The following is a 19,215-nucleotide window of genomic DNA, read 5'->3' as shown; positions in this document are numbered from 1 at the left end:
CTGAAAGAGATAAATATAATTATAACTACTATTTCTTTGCATGTTTTTTAACAACAGATCTAACAACGCTGGTTTGTCTGGTTTGCCTGGCCTTTCTAGTGTTAAAGGCTTTATGTCAACTCTATGAGTATATGTTTCTACTCACAAAAATGTGGACATTAAGTCATAATCCTTCCCATCACTTCCACCCTCTTCATCCCCTCCTGTCTCAATCACTCTCTTCCCCTCCTCATACTCTCTAATAGAGTTATAACCATGCAAAGCTATGAAGAATAAAAGATATCCGTTTGATATTGTCCAAATCCACTCACCAGCGGCTGTGGCTGAAATTAGGACTAAACGCTATCTCAGCCTCTTTTCTTATCTCTCTTATGAGCGGACTGATTGCTATCATCAAATTTCACAGGATCTTGCACCAAGAAATCAGCGGATATAAATCCTCTTTAAATTTATATCACGTCACTCAAAGTCCACAACCTCTATTAAATATGTACAAATGTGCCACTATTGCACTTTTGACACTTTTACATAAATGTTAAGTGGAATTCTTGTCTGTGAAGCCAAAGGCAACTTTCCACATGTGGACAATAACTACATTTCTATTCTATTCTATTCTATTCTATTCTATTCTATTCTATTCTAGGGTTAGGGTTTAGTGGTTAGGGTTGTTGTTGCCTCAGTGTGCCCCCTTGGTAGTAACCTTGGTTCATTTGTGTATTTCTATACTTGGACTAGGTTGGACTCATTTTATTTTGATATGATTTAGTAGTACACACACTCACACACACAGGTTGTTAAATATCAGTAATAGAGTAGGAGTTTGGAGCATTGGCCTGGAAATTATATCTTTGACTATGTTTATTCAGACATGGACATTCAAGAGAGGGCTATTAAAGGTGCATAAACAGCCTATCTTGAATACGACTTTAACCAGGATACAGGAAATACTAAATATCTGGAATACTCTGCACATGTAAACATGGCTGATATAGCTTTGCATTGAAAGATCATGGGAGCCATTCACAACAATACAGACCAAAGATAATGGTTTCCCAGCAGGGGGTATAGCTCAGTGGCAGAGCATTTGACTGCAGATCAAGAGGTCCCCAGTTCAACTCTGGGTGCCCCCTGTGTTTACACAGTGATAATGTGTTTTGTTCCTGTCTATACAAAACCCAAAGTGTGAGTGTTCACAGCAGACTCAGTCAGAGAAAGAGTACAGTTCATGTTATAATACATGCTTTACTTCATGCTAAGATTAAGTGGGACAAGTCGGTATCACTGTCACTGTCCATTAGGCATGCAAGGGGGTATAGCTCAGTGGTAGAGCATTTGACTGCAGATCAAGAGGTCCCCAGTTCAACTCTGGGTGCCCCCTGTGATTACATATTTATAACATTATCTATGGAAGTGTATGCTGAGGCAAAAATTAGAGTAGAAACAAACATACAACAACATCAGCAGTTAGGTTCCACCCCATTTGCTTTAGAACAGCGTGAATTCTTTGAGGTATATGGACTGAAAGAGGTGCGAGAAACATTACCACAGGGATGTTGGTTTATGCTGACTCAATAGCGTCATGACCCTGGAGTAAATTAAGTCCATTTGACAAAGGGTAGACTGTGGCATTCAAACGATGTTCAGTTGGCACCAAGGGAACTAATGTGCCAAGAAAACATTACCCACACCATTACACCACCAGCAGCAGCCTGAAACACTGACACCAGACAGGATGGATCCAGGGATTCATGCTGTTTACGCCCAATTCTGACCCTTCTATCAACATGCTGCAACAGAAACTGGGATTTTTCAAACTGGGGAAGGTTTTTCCACTCTTCAATTGTCAGCCACATGGTGTTCTGCGTCTGTAGCCCACCTGCTTCAAGGTTTGATGAGCTGTGCGTTCTCAGACGCCCTTCTGCACCACACTTGTTGTACTGAGCTGTTATTTGCACACTTGTGACCTGCCTCTTCGCTTCGAACGAGCCTTGTTTTTCTCCTCTGACCCCTCTCATCAACAAGGTGTTTTTGCCCACAGGAGGGGGCTTCTGGGATGGAACCACGTTCATTGTCCCTTAAATCATATATGTTGCCCATTCTAATGTTTAGTCACTAACTGAACCTCTCGACCCTGTCTGCATGCTTTCTATACTGAGTCACAGCCTGGATGAGTGAGCTGTTTGTGTAAACGGCGAAGTGTATTTATTAAAGCGGGTGTACATAAAATACAGTGACGTAAAAATGCAATGTTAAATAGACAGCAAAGAGGGTGGAGCCTTGTGATATCTACAGTATTTAGCTCTGGGTGACAATTCAGGACAAAACAAAACAGAGATAACACCTCCAGTTGCTCTACTTGTGTGTAGCTCAGTGGCAAAGCATTTGACAGCAGTTCAGATGGTTCCCACTTCATCTCTGGCTGGCCCCTCTGTTTACATAGTGATAATAATGATGTTATGTTTTGCTCTAGTGTGCACAAAAGCCAAACCGCGAGTGCTCAAAGCAGACTCGGTGAGAAAGGGAGTACATGTCAGTTACCATGTGTTGTTGTGCCAAAAAGGGTGAACTCACTGTACACTCTAGTGCCAATAGTCACTATAGTGTTGTATTGATAAGGGGGGTATAGCTCAGTGGTAGAGCGTTTGACTGCAGATCAACAGGTCCCCAGTTCAACTCTGGGTGCCCCCTATGGGTTGTTCATTTTAACCAGTAAGATAGAAAGGTTGTCATTTAACTGCAGAGAGAAGTCCATAATTTGAATGTCTGCTCCCTTACTTTCACACAAATGTAATACAGATTATTCTCTAATACAGTGATTCTCAACCTTTTTCATATCAAGGATATCAAGGACCCTAATTTAGTCCACATTAGAGCCACAGACCCCCATTTGACGAGATTTTGTCTCTCAAACCCAAATCTGATAATATTTTTATTGTTAGATATGATTTTGGCCAGAATTCCATGACTGTCTGTCTGACTGTATTGTAGTTGAGAGATAACAGTGACACTATGACCAAAATAGTCATTCTTCTACATTCTATAATTGTGTTAACTTCTTGTGAATGAAATAATGAAGTTTAACAATTCAGCAATTTTCTGGGGACCCCCTGGAACCCCGTCAAGGACCCCTGGTGGTCCTTGGACCCCACGTTGAGAGCCACTGCTCTAATATGCATTATGTTGTCTTTTCTCATCTCATTGTTTTGTCTGTAATTGTAAGTTTGTGCATTTGTATTTTTTGACTGACTAACATCCTTTGAATGTGATTTGATTCACCAATGCAAAACAAGTGAATACATGTTTTTGGAGACTGAATGTCGATTCGTAAGGTTGTAAGGTTCCTACATCTCCACTGAGTGCAGTAATCTTTAGCCACACTTCATTTGATGCTTAGCTGCAAAAAGCCTCTAACAATAATCAGCCTTTCAAGATAATTAGCATGGAGGAAATGAGTTAACCTGAGGAGAACAGCATCTACTCTATGTCAGTTCTGTGAAATCTACTAAAAAGTACATGTCAGGACATATGCGCACAGACACACACACACACACACATACGCACGCACGCACGCACGCACGCACGCACGCACGCACGCACGCACGCACACACACACACACACACGTCGAATACGCTCTGTCTGTGCCTCAAGACACAGCAAGCTGTCAGGAAGACTAGCTGTCATTAATTTGCCAGCTAATGGGGATCCTAATAAAACAATAAGCTGTCATGGCAAACTCGGCCAGCGAGGGAGTACAAATCAGTTACTGTGTTCCAGCAGCGTCTTGTTGTGTGCTATTGTTTATGCTGAACTGAAGTGGTAGGAGTCACCACACTCATCTATATTAGGAATGGTCACTACAGCTCAGTGCCAGAGCATTTGACTGCAAATCAACAAACAGTCAATACACATCAATATAGATGATTTCTTCTGTGAATTCGATTGAGTGCTAAAGCCAAAACTAGAGAGGTTTATGTTCACTTGCTGAATGGGGGTATAGCTCAGTGGCAGAGCATTTGACTGCAGATCAAGAGGTCCCCAATTCAACTCTGGGTGCCCCCTTTGCTTTCACACTAATACAGATGTTAACCTCTGTTGTGAATTGAGGTGTAGCTGGTAAAATTGACTTTGTAACACGTCAGTGCATAAGGCTGCAAGATCCCTTTATTGCCACTACATTGTGGCCCCCTGAGAATTGTATAACTGGTGGTGCAGTTAGCCTGGCAGCCATTCAGGACAAAACAGAACAAAGATAACACCTCATAACATGGTATAGGGGGTATAGCTCAGTGGCAGAGCATTTGACTGCAGATCAAGAGGTCCCCAGTTCAACTCTGGGTGCCCCCTGTGTTTATACATTTACACTTTAGATGTTATTTCATGTTCTGTTACGTATGGTACTCTACGTTGAGGCCAAAACTAGAGTACAAATGTAGTGTTTAAAGTGCTGATGTGTTCTGTGTTTCTTTCTACTCTAAATTTACCTCAATAGAAAAATGTTATAAAGAAGCATCCACAGGGGGCACCCAGAGTTGAACTGGGGACCTCTTGATCTGCAGTCAAATGCTCTGCCACTGAGCTATACCCCCTACACAGTAGCAGTTGTGGAGGGAGTGTCTGTGTTCTGTTTTGCCTGCCATGATCCTTCAGCCCTGAGTTGACAATAACGATGACTGGCTGTCCCTAAAACACAATGAGCATTTGGAGGCAGGACAGATGTTGTCTCTACCAGTGAATGTAGGCCAAACTTTACCAAACATTACCTGGCAAGCCTGGGTGACACCTTGACTGCACTGCTGGTGGGTCACAAGCAACACATAAGTCCACTACAAACCCTATTTATGTTTCTATTTAGCTACATTTTGACAGCACAAATAACTTCCATGTTTGCTGTTATCCTGATACAAATTTGATCATTAATACAGGTGGGATACTATTACTGGCTTACTATGTGCAATATTCTAGTAATGAATAGTGGTGATGTTCAGTTAATATGCTGGGTCTCTCCACAGTGGGAGAGGGTCAAAGTAGATCTTGCTCAAAAAGGTTTCCTGCCCCAGCTGTGAGCCCTGTAACGATTTCCCTCTGTTTACGTGTGTAGGCCCTTCAGTTTTAGTTTATAATGCATGTCTCCCAGGGTTCGGTGGAGTTCACTTTAAATTCAATCAATTCAAGAAGGGGATTTCCTTCTGAGTTCCAATATTTAGAAACTTCTGTCAAACAAAGTTTCTTAGATCCATTCTTTAAAAAAATAGACACTGATGTATCATTAGTAGTTGGCAATCTCAGCACTATCCAGCTGACACTATTGAGTCAGCATGGACCAAAGTCTCTGTGGAACATTAGGTGAGGTGATGAGACAAGGTGGGTGCACCCTTGTGATATCTGTGTCACTCTGGGCTGAGGTATGGTGGCAGCCAATAAACAGAACTAAGGTTACATCTCCCAAAGCAGTTTGTAGTAGGGGGTACAGCTCAGTGGCAGAGCATTTGACTGCAGATCAAGAGGTCCCCAGTTCAACTCTGGGTGCCCCCTTAATCTATAAAGATCTCTAACATTTTATCTCATATGGTTAAGCCAATATACTGTAGGAGTGGACACAGTTTCCTCTATCAGCAAGTGTATTTCTGTGGCAGAGCTTCTGACAAATAATGAATACTGCATAATAGATAGAGAAATCTTAGATCTCATTGTCTCTCTTATTTTTGGTTAACAAGAAAACAGGAAAATATTGTACTTTCACATAGATCTAATATAGATATAATTTTCTAATATGCATTATATTGTAATTTCCCATCTTACTGTTTCCCCTTTGTATTCCTAGATTGACCAACCTCTTTTGACTTAGATTTGATGAACCAATGGACAAAACAAAAAAATCTCGAGTTTCGAGTTTTTCGAGTTTCGAGTTTGTAATGTGTGAGTTCATATTTCATTTCATTTCATTTCAAACCTTTATTTAAACTCGAATAACCATTGAGGTTGCCCTCATTTACAATGATGTCGAGTTACAAACAAGTTCAAAGTATTAAATAAATAGGACAAGAAATAGATGACAATAAAGAAAATCAATTAAAACAGTTACACATTGAGGCAGGGAGGTTTGTGATCATGGTTTTAAATTGTCCATAGGTTAGTAGAGTATTGGTCGGTGTCTCCAAGGTCGGTGTCTCCATCTCATGTAAAACAGTCTTTAGACAAACATTTCATTCTTGGCTGTTTAAAAGCCCTCAAGAACATTCAGCGATGGTAGATTCGTGTCAGTAATTAGCATATAAGAAATTAGTTATTTTGAGGTGATCGGAAGCTATGGCATCTACATTATCATACAGAAACATACATGCTGAGACGTATGCAGGCGTGCGAGTACACACACACATACAGGTTGTTAAATATCTGCGACAGAGGGTGAGGGTGGCGCCTCGTCCCAGGAATGATGTATATATATATATATATATATATATATCATTCCTGTATATATGTCCTGTAGCTCTGGGTTGAGGCCCAGCTGTAAGATTCAGGACAGAACTATGATGACAGGTTCACAGCAGGCTCACAGCAGGGGGGTATAGCTCAGTGGCAGAGCGTTTGACTGCAGATCAACAGGTCCCCAGTTCGACTCTGGGTGCCCCCTGTGTTCACATAGTTAAAATAATTACTTTTTTGTGTTGTAGCACAGCTGATATCTGTATCACATCTGTTAACACAACTGTTAACAACTGCTCCTGGGGAAACACATTGTAAATAGGATAAAGATACTTTGTAATCAGTTTATAACATAGAATACATTATGAATACATTAGAGTGAATTAGTTTAATGTCTTATACTTTCCTTTTTTATATATTCTAATCATTCTACTTATTGTTCTTTGAGTTCAATTCCTGTGTTATATACTGTTACTCATTTGTAATTAGTTGGCAGTTGATAACATCTTGTGAGCCACTAAGGTCCAACCACTGACAATAATTTTGTGAATAAACTTTGCAGAATAAACCCCTTTTCAGCCCCGCAACAGCAGGGGCTCTATGGATCGCAATGCCGGTCGCTCGATCGCTCTGTTCCCCACATTTAGTCTTGTTTTTAATATGTCACTATGACCCTTAATTCATAAGTGCAACATTATTCTCTGTTGTAAACTGCAGTGTATACTGAAGCCAAAAGTAGAGTTGCTCCTGTGCGCTCTGTTGTCAGGGGCTCATGACTCAGTGACGAAGCATTTACTGTAACTGCAGCCCAACAGGTCCAGGCCCAGTCGGACTCCGGGTGCCCGCTCTGTTTACAAAGACCTAATGTGTTTAATAATGTGTTCGTCTGTGCTTTATGGTGTATGCTGAAGCCAAAGTGGGACAGCTCACTCTGTGCTGACAGGTTATTAAAATAAGTGCTGCTTGGATGATGGTATGCGTGCCAAACTTACCAGTGGACCCTAACAAACCAAATGTGCTACAAGATATGTTTGTTGCTGGCTAATAAGCAAGGCAACATGAAACTATTTTCAGCATGAAATTAGATGTGATCTTCAATCCCATAAACAGAGAGAAAGATACAAGAATGTCAGGCCCTCCTTAATGCACAAATACAGTTTCCATGTCATAGTGTACTGTGTTATAGTGTAAATGGGAGTGGTTAGCATGCAAGATAACATTCTCCTAGCAGGGGGTATAGCTCAGTGGCAGAGCATTTAACTGCAGATCAAGAGGTCCCCAGTTCAACTCTGGGTGCCCCCTGTGTTTACACAGTGATAATATGGCTTTTGTTCCGGTCTATACAAAACCCAAAGTGCGAGTGGTCACAGCAGATTCAGTCAGCAAAGGAGTACAGTTCATTTACTATGTTATAATACATGCTACATGCTTTATGCTAAAATTAGGCAGAACAAGTCACTATCACTGTCTCTGCTTAACATGTACAGGAGGGGGTATAGCTCAGTGGCAGAGCATTTGACTGCAGATCAAGAGGTCCCCAGTTCAACTCTGGGTGCCCCCTGCAAATCGGAGACAATGTCAATAATATTTTCTATTGGGCCTTTTGTCTATTGTGTGATTCCATCGCATTGTTTCCAATCTGTCATGGTTAGTTTGTGCGTTTTTATTCTCTGTCTAACCATTTTTTTTCGTTATATTTGATTCACTGAAACGCAAACCAGATGAATATTTTCCCTGAGCCTGTGAGGTGTGAGCTCACGTCATTGAAAGACTCTTGTACCTCCTCGTCCTGTACAGCCGTCTTTAGCCACACTTCGTTTCACGCTTTGCTGTAAAATGTCTTCAACAAAATTCAGCCTTTTTAGATTCTCATCTGTAATTAGCATGGAGGAAACGAGTTAACCTGAGGTGAACAGCGGCACCGCTGAGAGCACGTGTACGTTATCATACATCAGCATACATGCCATGCACACACGCACACACACACACACACACACAGAAGTACACGTCCAAACACTATACCATCTCCTCAGGCTTCGGCTCACCTGCTCAAAGATTCATTTTAACGAGGAGAGAAGGGGGAGGAAGAGGAGGAGGAGGGAGGAAGGAGCTGTGGGGGGGGGGGGGGGCAGAGGAGGGGTCTGGTCTGAAGGTCTATGTGTGTGTGTGTGTGTGTGAATGAGGCAGTGTGTTATCCATCACTGTCTGCACTGGCAATGTAAATGCACTCACACTGATGCACATACACACATTTCAGAACGATACAGTAGCTAGTGCATGCTGCTCCCTCTCTGACATCATTTTATCAATATTTTGTATGGCAGACAGGCTCATGAAGGCAGCATGGGTCATAGATATCCTTGGGAGATGTTTTAGAAAATGAGTGTGTGTGTGTGTGTATGTGTGTGTATGTGTAGGTGTATTGGCTTGGCAGTAGACCGTATACTGTATATGATGAGGGAGAGATAAAAGCTCTCTTCTTGTCCCAGTAACCACAAGCAAAAGGCCATGGGTAAAACAATGTGCTACTGAGGGAAAAAGCTGCTTTGTGGTTATCTGTGTGTGTGTGTGTGTGCGTGTGTGTGTGTGTGTGTGTGTGTGTGTGTGTGTGTGTGAGTCAGGTTGAGAGTGACTCAGGATTAGATGTTTCTTGTTGTGTCTTCAGGCACAGATAGAGCGTATTCGACGTGTGGATGTGTGTGCGTGTGCGTGTGCGTGTGTGTGTGTGTGTGTGTGTGCGTGTGTGTGCGTGTGTGCATGTGTGTGCATGTGCGCGCCTGTCTTTGCACCCACATTCCCATGCTCATGTGCAGAGCACCTTTGCCTTTGGTGACAGGTTTAGAGGGTAGACGAAATGTGTGTGTATATGTGTCTGTGCATGTGTGTGTGCACCTTTGAATGTGTGTACGTGTGTGTGTATGTGAGTGTGTGTGCATGAGCGTACTACTGTACATGTGTGTTATTCTTATTCATATTATTCACATTCTCCCGGGAAGTGGCCAGTCTTTCATTACAGCGTGTGTTCACTTGTCTGACAGTTTGGGTCCTGAGGCGACCGCTGCTGCTAAATATCACACACCTGGATGCACAGCGTGTGCCGCTCGCTCTCATTTCGTGTCTTCTAAGACCCTATTACCATTCTAATAATATCGAACAAATCTTACAGCGGTTTCACGTTGACGAGCTGACATCAGAGGGGCCGTGCCGGCACATACAGGATTAGGGATGACTTCATTTACCGCAGAATACCTTTAATACCGCCGGAGCTCCAAAAGCCGGGCAGAGGGAAGAACGGTTTCTTTAAATAACGCTCCAAATATATGGAAATACCACGGCTGGTTCTGAAATTACTGTCAACTATCTGTCTGTGCTGTGGAATGCCTTGGGACTTTGATACAGTGTGTCCCCGCTAACCCGTTGCCTTTGGGGATGTGTGTATGCGCGTGTGTGTGTGTGCGTGTGTGAGTGTGAAGGGGGCGGGGCATGTTGGTAGGGGATGGGGGGCGGGGTCTTGTGTCGTTACAGATGGCCTCATATGACAAAAAATCTAATAATAATAGAACAATTGGTAGTGGTTAGTATATTATGATATTACTAATCCATACATATGATCCATATATAAAAAGAAAATTGCTTCCTGATAGCAATATCATTATTATTCATTACAATACATCTTTAATAAAGGTTGCATGAGGAATGAAATGTTCTGAAGAATGTACTGAAATTGAAATTCTGCAAATGAAAATGGATGCACGCACATTTTGAAATATTCTGTAAAGTATAATTTGCAGTTTAATTGATTTTAGTAGTATGCAATAACTGCTGCATTTTTTGCATAATATTCACATTTGGTAAATGTGTTGGTTTGAACATGAGACATCTGGATAAATGAGGTTTAGCTAGCTGTATAGGCCTTCTGTATTCAGTGTCCTCTCCTATGTTTCAGTAAAGGACTTTGCTAACCCACTTATGCAGCTGGATTTGCATTGGGTGAATTGAAGCGAAAGATTTAAATGGCATCAGTCTTGCTATTAAGGCAAAGCAAAACATCAGACAAACAGGGAGGAGCAGAGCTGTGTGTATGTGTGTGCATGTGTGTGTGTGTGTGTGTGTGTGTGTGTGTGTGTGCGTGTGTGTGTGTGTGTGTGGTGTGTGGTTGTGTGTGCGTGCGTAGAGGAGCAGGGGGAGTGATGTCCCTTGCCTCTGCTCAGCGTGTGCAGCAGCTGCAGCTTTCAGCCCCAGTCTATACTGTAGGGGCCATTCTGTTGTCTGAAAGACTGATAGATACAAAGAGCAGAATGGTGATGAGAGATGACTCAGAGGATAGCGTTGACGGTGCGTTTCAAACACACTCATTCCTGCACGCTGCAATTCAACATTTGTATGCACTGAAAACAAAACCCACGGTTCCGGGTCAAGGATTTGAAGCGTGCTCTAAAATAAGGGTCACACCGTGAGGAGCTGTTTTTGGGAGAGGCGATCGCCGGCGTAATGTGGTCATCAAAGCGTGTGTCGATTTCACAGCGGCCTGAGGGGGGGAGTGGACTGAATCTTGACGGAATTTGGAGAGAACAGTCCGCCGCCTCCCTCCTTCCCAATCTGTGGTCTTGCTCTTCTCCGCCCTTTTACAAATGCTGCTCTCTGCCACACACAGAGAAACGCCACAGATACAGACACCGACTTATTGGTGCACACGTATGTTAAGAAAGAAAAACCCTGCAAGCGAAGCAATCAATTCTCACACATGGAAACTCTAGACAGCCAGAAACATGTAATGTACACAAGCACACACACACACACACGTATACACAAAAGCAGCCCAGCACGCATGGCGCCCACAGTCTCATACGACAGAATCAGAGAGAGAGAGAGCATGAATGGAGCGCCCTGTTTCAGCCCATGGCACCATGCACTAAGAGGAGACAATGCCCTCATGCAACATCCCATTCATACTGTGGCACTGAGGGGAGAAAATGGAGCTCAGAGGGCTCCCTCGGAGCACAGAGGCATTATAATATCTGCGAGGGGGAAATCGGCTCGCTCGTATCGCCCTCTCCCTCACCATCCCCCACCTTCCTCTCTGGGCCCTCGCTCCCCGCCCCCACCAATCCCAGCGCCCCCTCAGCCTTCCTCTAACCTCCCTCCTGCTTTCTGCCACTGCTGCTCCTGCCTCTACCGTCCCATCCCCCTCTCCAAAACCTCCTCCTCATCATCATCAACCACCAAGGACCCTAAGGACATACGCTCAGTCCTTACACATCACGTACACAGAAGCCCACTGGATGTGAATAAAGGTTCATTCCATGTAAAGTTGTGGGCCTTATACTATATATAGGCTATATAGTGTTAGTCTGGGTGTCACGGGGATATCCCGTGCCCTATAGAAAGTACGGTGCAAACACACACACAACGCTGCATAGCCACTTCTAACTACATCTTGCCGGCATAGAGGTGTCTGTGTTGCTGTGATATCGTTGTGTTTGCTCTCTCTCTCTCTCTCGCTCTCCCTCTCTCTGTTTGTGATGTCGGAGGTCACCAATATAGCGTTAATACATAGCGACCCAGTTGTAGTCTAACTCATTTACATAAAACATTGCAATGTAAAAATGAAAAGACAAGAGACATATAGTCTTTGTAATTAAATGAGTATTTATTTATGTACTTTTCACAAATGAATTGTTTGTCACCTGTTTCTGTGCTGCACTGGACGATCCTCTCTTTTAGACCCGGAAAACCCGAGACGGAGCGTTCCACTTCCTTTTCTAGAGGGGGGTTTCCGGGGGATCGGACCAAGTGTGGTAAAGTGGCAGGGGTGTTTAATGGTGTTTCTTGAAATGTTATTTAAATGTGTTTGGAGTTGTTCAATTGTGATTGGAAATGTCTAATGACCCTTATTATTATTGTTTATAATATGGTGTGATAATTTGAACCAGGGGAATATGGCAAGGAGATAATTGATTATCAGTTCATAATTGATGTCTCTTAGTAGGAGCCAGCTACTATATAAAGGTGGAGGCTGGAGCTCCTTGGGAGAGCATAGCAGACCTTGCTGAGGCAGGTCAGGACACTATCAGCTGCAGAGGGCCCTTATCTAAAGGGGCATTGCCTTATAGTGCAGTTTGCTCATAAGTATATCTATTTTTTGCCTTGTATATTTTTTCTTCTTGTTTATTTTTGCAAGTTGTGTTTTTCCTTTTTTCTGCATTTTGGCCAAACTTGTCTGCACTGTAAATAAGCTGCATGGGAACGCACTGCTGTAAATAAAACACCTGGACTGAAAGAACAGAACCATCTCTTTTGTGCCTCAACCAATCGGCCAACCTTACATGTGGTGTCAGAAACAAAGAAGACAACTCCAACCATGCCTCCAAAGAACCAGCAGCAACAACAGCAGCAGCAGCAGCAGCAAGCAGAGCCTCCGGATGAAGAAGGTGCCACAGGGGGAGTCCTCGAGGAAGGCTTCCAACCCACAGTCGGCTCAACCTCCGCTCCAGAGTCAGGTTTCTCCGGCCTGGCCCAGATGTTCGAGACCTTCATGAGGTTCCAGATGGAAAGGGACAAGAGGCAGGAGAAGGAGGTGGCGAAGCAGGAGCAGAAGCTCAGTGTCCTCAACCACCAGGTCACCCAGCTCCAATTGGACTTGGAGGCAGCCAGAACAGGTTCGCCGACAGCACGGGGCAGAGGGGTGCTGGGGGGAGAACCCAAGTTGACGAGGTTAGACGACACTGATGACATCGAACATTTCCTGACCACCTTTGAGAGACTGGCAGCTGTTTACAACTGGCCACAGCAAGAGTGGGCCATCCGCCTCATTCCATTGCTGACTGGTAAAGCCAGAAGTGCTTTTGTGGCCATGGACCCAGCACACACCAAGGACTATGACAGATTGAAGGAGGCAGTGCTGAAGAAATATGAGATCAACAGGGACACTTACCGCCAGCGCTTCCGTTCCCTTGATACACCAGCAGAAGAGTCTCCACATGAGCTGTATACCCGCCTCAAGGACTTGTTCTGCAAGTGGGTAAACTACAGCACTGCCACCAAAGATCAGATCATGGAGACAATGGTCCTGGAGCAGTACTTCCGGGTACTGTATCCAGAGGTGAAGACCTGGACCAAAGAACGGGACCCAGAGACGGCAGCAGAGGCGGCAGAGCTGGTGGACGCCTACGTCGCAGCACACAAGGGTCCAGGAGCATATCGGTATGCTGGAATGCGACACCAAGCCAGAGGTAGGTCTGAGGGTATGGTAAGAGGAGGTGGTTCAGCCAGTAGCTCTTCTAGCCAGTTTAAACCCAGCAGGCCAGTGGTTCAGGAGTACACCAGGAGCAAGGTTCAGCCAGGTGACAAGGCAGAGGTTGTGTGTTACAACTGTGGTGAGGCAGGCCATACTCGTCCAGTTTGCCCTGTTAGGAAGCATAAAGCCACCAGCCTGTGCTACGTCCCTAGACCTGAGTTTATGGTCCCCCCTGAAGAACAGTCAGAGTCACCACTGGTCACTGTACAGCTAAATGGCAAGCCTTACACAGCCCTTTTAGATACAGGTGGTTCCCAGTCCCTTGTTCAAGCCCAGCTAATTCCTAGGGAATTGTGGAATGAGGAAGACACAGTCCCAGTCATCTGTGTCCACGGACATGAGGAACAGGCCCCCACTGCTGAGGTGTACATTGAGGCAGAAGGCCAGGCTTACTTGATGAAGGTTGGTGTAGCCCCAGAGTTGCCCTATCCCATCTTGCTAGGGACAGATCTGCCTACTTTATATGACCTCATTCAGGAGAGCAGGAAGAGGTTATGTGGTGTAGTCACAAGGTCTAAGGTGAAGGCACCCGTGGTTACTCCAGTCCCTGCACGGTCATCTAGTCAGCCAGGTGCACCGGTGATAGAAGCGCCTATTGCCTGTGAGACAGCTCCTGATGTAGCCTTAACTGAGACACCAGAGACTGGGCCAGACACTCTACAAGTGATGCCATTTCATGGGGAAGATGTCGTTGCAGATCCCGCAGTCACGCAGGAAGAGAGATGGGAGAGGCGCAGACAGCAAGTTGGGAGAAGCATGTTGCAGTCAGCAGATCAGCCAGAGCAGGAACTTGGAGCCCCAGAGCTGCCTGTAGATATGTTTCCCTGTGATCTTGCTAAGAAGCAACAAGAGGACTCTTCCCTTGCAGATTGTTTAAGAGAGGCAGAGAAAGACCCCACTGTTTGTCCTCTAGGTGAGCATTATTTGCTTGAGAATGGCCTTTTGTACAGACAGAGTGAATATGGCAGACAGCTAGTCCTTCCTAAGTCCTGTAGGGAGGAAGTATTGAGGGTGGGTCACACAATCCCCTGGGCAGGACATCTAGGCTTCATGAAAACCTTTATGAGGATTTCTAAGAGGTTTTACTGGCCAGGGATGTACACTCAGACCAAAGATTTCTGTAAGACTTGCCCAGAATGCCAGTTGACAGCAGGGAAAGCTGCAGCCCCTGTGCCCCTTGTACCACTTCCAGTCATTAATACTCCATTCGAGCGCATAGGAGTAGATATAGTGGGCCCAGTGGAGAGGAGCCAGGCAGGGAACAAGTTCATCCTTGTTATTTGTGACTATGCCACCAGATACCCTGAGGCATTCCCTTTGAGGGAAGTAACAGCTAAGCAGGTAGCTGCAGCTTTGCTTAAGTTTTTCTCTCGGGTAGGGATCCCAAAGGAGGTGTTGACAGACCAGGGCCCTAACTTCATGAGTCACACGCTCAGTCAGGTCTACCAGCTGCTAGGGATTAGGAGAGTGAGAACCACCCCCTACCACCCTCAGACTGATGGCTTGGTGGAGCGTTTCAATCAGACTCTGAAGGGTATGCTGAGGAAATTCGTTTCTGAGACTGGAAAGGACTGGGACAAATGGTTACCGTTTCTCCTGTTTGCCTACCGTGAGGTTCCCCAGGCCTCGACAGGTTTTTCACCCTTTGAGCTGCTTTATGCCCACCAGGTCCGAGGTCCTTTGGATGTGCTGCGGGAGACCTGGGAGGAGTCCGGGAAAAAACAGGACATGAACATCATCTCCTATGTCCTGGAAATGCGGAAGCAGCTCATGAAGACCACGGCCATGGCAAGGGAAAACCTCCTCCAGTCTCAAGCGAAGCAGAAGGAGTGGTATGACCGGTCAGCTCGGCAACGCAGCTTTGAGCCTGGGGAGGAAGTACTGTTACTTCTGCCAACGTCAGAACACAAACTGTTGGCAAAGTGGCAGGGGCCCTACCAGATCAAGCAGAAGATGGGTCCTGTGACCTACCAGATCCACATGCCTGACCGGAAACAGCCTCTCCAGATTTTCCACATAAACATGCTCAAGAAATGGCACCCTCGTCCTGTCCCTGCACCACCAGCAGCCCACTCGCTCTTCATCCAAGCAGTGAGGGAGGAAGAGGAGCCAGCAGAGCAGTACTTTCCAGTTCAACAGGTGGAGACGCAGTTGGAGCTGGACCACCTGTCAGAGGAGAGGAGGAAGGAGCTTCTCCAGATCTTGCCCCTCCACCTTTTCCTGGAAACGCCAGGCCGCACAGAGGTTATTCATCACCATATCACCTTGAAGGAGTCCGACCCTCTTCGCCAGCCAGTCTACAGGGTTCCAGAGCGTCTACTGCCTGTCCTGAAGAAGGAGCTGGAGGTGATGAGAGAGCTGGGGGTGATAGAACCGTCTTCCAGCGAATGGAGCAGCCCCATCATCTTGGTTCCCAAGAAGGATGGAACACTGAGGTTCTGTCTGGACTTCAGGAAGGTGAATGGAGTCAGTAAGCTGGACTTGTACCCCATGCCCCGAGTCGACGAGCTGGTGGAGAAGATAGGGGGTGCCAATTTCATCAGCACTCTGGATCTGTGCAAAGGGTATTGGCAGGTTCCCCTTACCCCAGAGAGCAAAGAGATCACTGCCTTCAGGACCCCGTTTGGACACTTCCAGTTCACGGTCCTTCCCTTTGGCCTTCATGGAGCGCCAGCTACATTTCAGAGGATGATGGACAAGGTCCTGGCAGGAACAGAATCTTTTGCTGCGGCGTACCTTGATGATGTGGTGATCTTCAGTTACACCTGGGAAGAACACCTGAAGCACCTTCAGCAGGTATTGTGCAGGATCAAGGAGGCAGGCCTGACCATCCGTGCGGATAAGTGTTCTCTGGCCAAGCAGGAAGTCAGGTACTTGGGCTTTGTACTGGGGAAAGGGGTGATCCGGCCCCAAGTCGGGAAGGTGGAAGCCATCAAGTCAGCTGGGAGGCCCACAACAAAGCCACAGGTGAAGTCCTTCATGGGTATGGTTGGCTGGTACAGTCGGTTCATTCCTATGTTCTCCACTCTTGCAGCACCTCTCACAGATCTCACCAGGAAGCACCAGCCCAACAAGGTTCAGTGGACGGAGAAATGTGAGGAGGCCTTCCAGGACCTGAAGGACTGGATGTGCAAGGAGCCTCTTCTGACGAGCCCGGACTTTGAACAGCCGTTTACGGTCCAGACAGATGCATCGGAGGTGGGCGTTGGCGCAGTGTTGCTGCAGGGAGAGCCCAGTAACCTCCAGCCGATCGCATACATCAGCCGGAAGCTCCTGAAGCATGAGGAGAGGTACTCTGTGGTGGAGAAGGAGTGCCTTGCCATCAAGTGGGCGCTGGACTCGCTGAGGTATTACCTGTTGGGGAGGAGTTTCACCTTGGAGACGGACCATCGAGCACTGTCCTGGCTGCAGAACATGAAGGACACAAACTCCAGGATCACCAGGTGGTTCCTCGGGATGCAGCCCTATGACTTTGAGGTCCATTACAGAAAGGGACGGGAGAACTGCACTGCAGACTTTCTCTCCAGAGCGCCACAAGGGCCCTCATCAGAGGGGGGGGGAAATGTCACGGGGATATCCCGTGCCCTATAGAAAGTACGGTGCAAACACACACACAACGCTGCATAGCCACTTCTAACTACATCTTGCCGGCATAGAGGTGTCTGTGTTGCTGTGATATCGTTGTGTTTGCTCTCTCTCTCTCTCTCGCTCTCCCTCTCTCTGTTTGTGATGTCGGAGGTCACCAATATAGCGTTAATACATAGCGACCCAGTTGTAGTCTAACTCATTTACATAAAACATTGCAATGTAAAAATGAAAAGACAAGAGACATATAGTCTTTGTAATTAAATGAGTATTTATTTATGTACTTTTCACAAATGAATTGTTTGTCACCTGTTTCTGTGCTGCACTGGACGATCCTCTCTTTTAGACCCGGAAAACCCGAGACGGAGCGTTCCACTTCCTTTTCTAGAGGGGGGTTTCCGGGGGATCGGACCAAGTGTGGTAAAGTGGCAGGGGTGTTTAATGGTGTTTCTTGAAATGTTATTTAAATGTGTTTGGAGTTGTTCAATTGTGATTGGAAATGTCTAATGACCCTTATTATTATTGTTTATAATATGGTGTGATAATTTGAACCAGGGGAATATGGCAAGGAGATAATTGATTATCAGTTCATAATTGATGTCTCTTAGTAGGAGCCAGCTACTATATAAAGGTGGAGGCTGGAGCTCCTTGGGAGAGCATAGCAGACCTTGCTGAGGCAGGTCAGGACACTATCAGCTGCAGAGGGCCCTTATCTAAAGGGGCATTGCCTTATAGTGCAGTTTGCTCATAAGTATATCTATTTTTTGCCTTGTATATTTTTTCTTCTTGTTTATTTTTGCAAGTTGTGTTTTTCCTTTTTTCTGCATTTTGGCCAAACTTGTCTGCACTGTAAATAAGCTGCATGGGAACGCACTGCTGTAAATAAAACACCTGGACTGAAAGAACAGAACCATCTCTTTTGTGCCTCAACCAATCGGCCAACCTTACACTGGGCCTATATATAGTCTTTGTGCCAATCACTGTCTATACAAACCAACCATCGCTATCTGTACGCAGGCTGAGGTTGCTGTTTTTTTTAAGCTTTTGTGACACTTTTTGTGGAAAATCCTTGTGGGTTCTTCCTATTTAGACAGCCTGCAAAAGATATACACAAATGTAATACAAATGTCACGTTCTACCATGACATATGAAGTCAAATGAGAAGTTGATGCAAGCAAGTAATGGGATGGGGGTATAGCTCAGTGGCAGAGCATTTGACTGCAGATCAAGAGGTCCCCAGTTCAACTCTGGGTGCCCCCTGCTCCACTACAACTGTGACAATGGTCTTTTGTTCTGTGTTTGGTTTTGTGGTGCACGCTAAAGCCAAATTTCAAAGAGCCAGTGCATGTACTACTTTGTAGGGGGTATAGCTCAGTGGTAGAGCATTTGACTGCAGATCAAGAGGTCCCTAGTTCAAATCTGGGTGCCCCCTGTGTTTACATAGTTATAATGTATGTTTTGTTCTGGTCTATACAAAACCCGAAGTGCAAGTGTTCACAGCAGACTCAGTCAGAAAACGTGTACAGTTCATGTTATAATACATGCTTTACTTCGTGCTAATATTAAGTCGGACAAGTCACTATCACTGTCACTGCTCACTACGTAGACAAGGGGGTATAGCTCAGTGGTAGAGCATTTGACTGCAGATCAAGAGGTCCCCAGTTCAACTCTGGGTGCCCCCTGTGATTACATATTTATAACATTAGCTATAGCTTTCACTTTGCACTATATCACATGCAGGAGGCCTGGAAATGATGTTTATGTACGTAGCTCTGTTCAGAGTGCCCATGGCAGCCCTTCAGAAGCAAACAGAACAAAGATAACACCTCTAGTTGTCAGGTTGATGGGGGTACAGCTCAGTGGCAGAGCATCTGACTGCAGATCTAAAGGTCCCCACTTCAACTCTGGG

The 19,215-nt window shown here is 45.4% G+C and overlaps 13 non-coding genes across 13 annotated transcripts; 12 read left to right on the top strand and 1 right to left on the bottom strand.

Moving 5' to 3' along the window:
- Positions 1-1,058: 1,058 nt before the first annotated feature.
- Positions 1,059-1,130, top strand: trnac-gca (transfer RNA cysteine (anticodon GCA)). Its single transcript has one exon. It is a non-coding gene; the product is annotated as a tRNA-Cys (tRNA).
- A 176-nt stretch (positions 1,131-1,306) lies between these two features.
- trnac-gca (transfer RNA cysteine (anticodon GCA)) lies at positions 1,307-1,378 on the top strand. Its single transcript has one exon. It is a non-coding gene; the product is annotated as a tRNA-Cys (tRNA).
- Positions 1,379-2,616: 1,238 nt separating this feature from the next.
- On the top strand, positions 2,617-2,688 carry trnac-gca (transfer RNA cysteine (anticodon GCA)). The gene has a single exon. It is a non-coding gene; the product is annotated as a tRNA-Cys (tRNA).
- Positions 2,689-3,988: 1,300 nt separating this feature from the next.
- On the top strand, positions 3,989-4,060 carry trnac-gca (transfer RNA cysteine (anticodon GCA)). The gene has a single exon. It is a non-coding gene; the product is annotated as a tRNA-Cys (tRNA).
- A 213-nt stretch (positions 4,061-4,273) lies between these two features.
- Positions 4,274-4,345, top strand: trnac-gca (transfer RNA cysteine (anticodon GCA)). The gene has a single exon. It is a non-coding gene; the product is annotated as a tRNA-Cys (tRNA).
- A 170-nt stretch (positions 4,346-4,515) lies between these two features.
- On the bottom strand, positions 4,516-4,587 carry trnac-gca (transfer RNA cysteine (anticodon GCA)). Its single transcript has one exon. It is a non-coding gene; the product is annotated as a tRNA-Cys (tRNA).
- Positions 4,588-5,461: 874 nt separating this feature from the next.
- trnac-gca (transfer RNA cysteine (anticodon GCA)) lies at positions 5,462-5,533 on the top strand. Its single transcript has one exon. It is a non-coding gene; the product is annotated as a tRNA-Cys (tRNA).
- A 1,027-nt stretch (positions 5,534-6,560) lies between these two features.
- On the top strand, positions 6,561-6,632 carry trnac-gca (transfer RNA cysteine (anticodon GCA)). The gene has a single exon. It is a non-coding gene; the product is annotated as a tRNA-Cys (tRNA).
- Positions 6,633-7,654: 1,022 nt separating this feature from the next.
- Positions 7,655-7,726, top strand: trnac-gca (transfer RNA cysteine (anticodon GCA)). The gene has a single exon. It is a non-coding gene; the product is annotated as a tRNA-Cys (tRNA).
- Positions 7,727-7,913: 187 nt separating this feature from the next.
- On the top strand, positions 7,914-7,985 carry trnac-gca (transfer RNA cysteine (anticodon GCA)). The gene has a single exon. It is a non-coding gene; the product is annotated as a tRNA-Cys (tRNA).
- Positions 7,986-18,494: 10,509 nt separating this feature from the next.
- On the top strand, positions 18,495-18,566 carry trnac-gca (transfer RNA cysteine (anticodon GCA)). Its single transcript has one exon. It is a non-coding gene; the product is annotated as a tRNA-Cys (tRNA).
- A 100-nt stretch (positions 18,567-18,666) lies between these two features.
- Positions 18,667-18,738, top strand: trnac-gca (transfer RNA cysteine (anticodon GCA)). The gene has a single exon. It is a non-coding gene; the product is annotated as a tRNA-Cys (tRNA).
- Positions 18,739-18,916: 178 nt separating this feature from the next.
- trnac-gca (transfer RNA cysteine (anticodon GCA)) lies at positions 18,917-18,988 on the top strand. Its single transcript has one exon. It is a non-coding gene; the product is annotated as a tRNA-Cys (tRNA).
- Positions 18,989-19,215: the final 227 nt, after the last annotated feature.

The sequence above is a fragment of the Centroberyx affinis genome, unplaced genomic scaffold, assembly GCF_046629955.1.
Source record: "Centroberyx affinis isolate AG114_WGS23_722 - 3 ecotype Tasmania unplaced genomic scaffold, CSIRO-AGI_Caff_v1 ptg000019l_1, whole genome shotgun sequence".
NCBI classification, from domain to species: Eukaryota; Metazoa; Chordata; class Actinopteri; order Beryciformes; family Berycidae; genus Centroberyx; species Centroberyx affinis.
This window is presented reverse-complemented; position numbering and strand designations above follow the sequence as displayed.